This window comes from Malaya genurostris, chromosome 2 (genome assembly GCF_030247185.1).
Source record: "Malaya genurostris strain Urasoe2022 chromosome 2, Malgen_1.1, whole genome shotgun sequence".
Classification (NCBI taxonomy): Eukaryota; Metazoa; Arthropoda; class Insecta; order Diptera; family Culicidae; genus Malaya; species Malaya genurostris.
The window spans coordinates 152,563,152-152,566,316 of NC_080571.1; positions in this window are offsets into that span (position 1 = coordinate 152,563,152).

The window sequence follows — 3,165 nt, forward strand, 5'->3', positions numbered from 1 at the left end:
AGGAAGTGAGGAGGAAATATACATATGAGCCAAGAGCCACCGAGAATAAATATCACGTGTCGTGAGAAGAAACGGATTGATCATTGCCTTCGTTTTAAAATCGATACCGTGAAGAACAGTTCCGTTGGGCATAGCCACCTGTTGAAAAAAAAAAACTGAGTATCGTGGAACGATTGAGCGTTTTTAGTTGTCGGTTAAAATTATAAAAACCCGCCTTGAGAAGTCTCGCTGGGCACGTGACGAATACCGCTGGTTTGCATGCGGGTGTGATCCGTTCCGCTCGCTTGGCGCGTAAGCAAACTCAGTCAGGGAAGAAACTAAATCCGCCCGTGACCCGTTACACAATTTTGACAGCAGCCGGAATGCAGTCAGCCTTCTGACGGTTGCCAGAATTCTTCACAAGCGGGTGCCGTTTATACAGATTTACCCACTTCTACGCGGCGGGCAGATTTCCCCCCATGCGGCTGGCTATGTCTGCCAGCCATTCTTGCCGGAATTCTGCCAGAATTCCGGCAGAAGTCTGGCAACAATGCAACAACCGTTTCCGGCAGAGAATTTCACCTAGCGGTTATAAACGGTTCTTTTCTGTCGGATTCTTGCCAAGATTGGCAGAACCTTTTTGAATCGGTTCTACATTTTAAGCGTCTTGGTTTTATTTTTTCAATAAAAGATACATATGAAAGGCAATAAGTTATTGCCCTTCATATATACTAATCATGGAAAATGTTATTGCCAATAATATTACTTTCTCACTACCAAACATACCCATATTTCAATCTCATTTACCTCGTCTCAAGATTCGTTTTTTGTACGTACATGCGGGACTGACGAATATCAAATGAAGTCGAATAAAAAAAAGAAAAAAGAAAGACATAAACAAGACACATACGGCGGAAAAATGACGCAATTTCGCCTGGACAATTTTAACAGCAGCCGAAATGCAGCCAGCCTTCTGACGGTTGCCAGAATTCCTCACAGAGTTCTTTTGAATCTTTTCTTTCGTTCGCTCCTTCCATTGTTGTCAAAATACAAAGAGCAAAACCACCCAACAGCGAGAGTTTCGTTCAATAAGCCAAAATTAAGTAAACCGTACCAACTTGAAATTGAGTCAATACGACTCAACTTTAGTGTAACCATTGAGTAGATATAACTAATCTTTAAGTATTTTTTTCCACGTGCCTAACGGAAACTACCTCCCACATTATCAGATCCGAATGGATTCCGAATCAATTCCGAATCGGTGAGAAATTTTCATTCGGAATTTCATGTGGAAATCATAATGAATTCCGAATCAATTCCAACTCCAGTGCAACAACCGATTCCGAATGAACCGGTTCGCCTACAACCGGTTGATTCGGAAATCATTCGGAATTGAGTGAGAAGATGCGGACTGAATTGTCAATTCGTCTTCTCCTTCTTCTTTCCTGATTTTGCACGTTTTCGTGCTGGTTTTCAGTTTATTTTTAAACGAAAACATTATATAACTGAATATACAAATTTAAAACTTCATGTTTTTCGGATATACAGAACTAGTAAATATCCAGTTCTTCCTAGGATCCCAATAAAAACTATTGAAATTCGCTGGAAATTAACAAAACGGCCTACCTTAGTCAGCATCATCCATTCCTCTAGCTGGAGTGTAGTGAAATGGCTTAAGTCGCTTAAATTTCACACTAACACATTCATAAAATGAGCGAATATTCAATGACATTTATAATGTCACTGTCAATCAGGTTGATCGAGCTGCCAACTCAGGCGAAAATTCTAGCACTGAACCGATCGAGCACTGAAAAATCATGCAGTCGAGTAAGAATTCATTACGCATTCCGTCATTTCGATAATGTGGGCTAGAGCCACTTTACCAAAAAATAGGTTATTAAACGGAACCCCCAAATTGGGTGGAATGTACTTTAAATTAGGTTGTTTTGCGGTTCCGTGTAACTAAAATGATTTCCCACTTGTACTCGGCGGGCAGATTTCCCCCCAAACGGTTGGCTATGTCTGCCAGCCATTTTTGCCGGAGCTCTGCCAGAATTTCGGCAAAAGTCTGGCAACAATGCAACAACCGTTTCCGGCAGAGAATTTCGCCTAGCGGTTATTAACGGTTCTGTTTCTGCCAGATTCTTGCCATATGAGATTGGCAGAACCGTTTTGAATCGGTTCTACATTTTTAGCGTCTTGGTTTCATTTTTTCATTAAAAAATACATATGAAAGGAAATAAATTATTGCCCTTCATACATACTAATTATGAAAATGTTATTGCCAATAACAGTGCTTTCTCACTACCAAACATACATATATTTCAATTTCATTTAATTCGTCTCAAGATTCGTTTTTTGTATGTACATGCGGGATTGACAAACATCAAATGAAGTTGAATAAAAAAAAAGAAGGAAGAGAGAAATAAACAAGACACATACGGCGAGATAATGACGCAATTTCGCCTGAACAATTTTGACAGCAGCCGGAATGCAGCCAATCTTCTGACGGTTGCCAGAATTCCTCACAAGCGGGTTGTTTTGAGATTTCATGTGCACATTCACTAGATGCGAGATTGGATTATTTTTCACTTAGCTTTGGTGTGTTTTTCCGTTGGATGTGATATGTTTTGCTATTGAATCGAACTACATATGTTAAGCACTTCATTTTCTAGTGAAAATGAGTACAGCACAAATGTATGTGCAAAACACTTGATTCGGTCAACTGTGTTTCAATTGGCACATTGTCGCGAAACTGAATTACCGGTAGTGACACCTGCCAATGAAAAAAGGAACCAAGAAAAGGAGGATTATTTCGAAAATGTTCATATCGACAATAGTGATTTGCAACATTTTTATCGTTTATTCAATAGTACAAATAGATATCAGCAATAAAAGTACACTCGGAGTAGAAGAAATTTCAAAGTAATTACTACTACTTTTTTTAGTGTAAACTACTATTAAACATGGAAAATCTTCAGAAATGTGGGAAATTGGGTAAGGTTAGTTTTTGTCCGATCAGCATTTTTTCAAACAGAAACCAGTGTAATGTTGATTTCTCGAGTACTAGAATGTATAGTGATCGAGCAGAATTTATTTTGGATTATTTATTTGTTATTTTCAGGCATTTGAGAAATGGTATTAAACCAAGTGTTATGCTCCATTCTAAATTAAAGTTACTTCTTG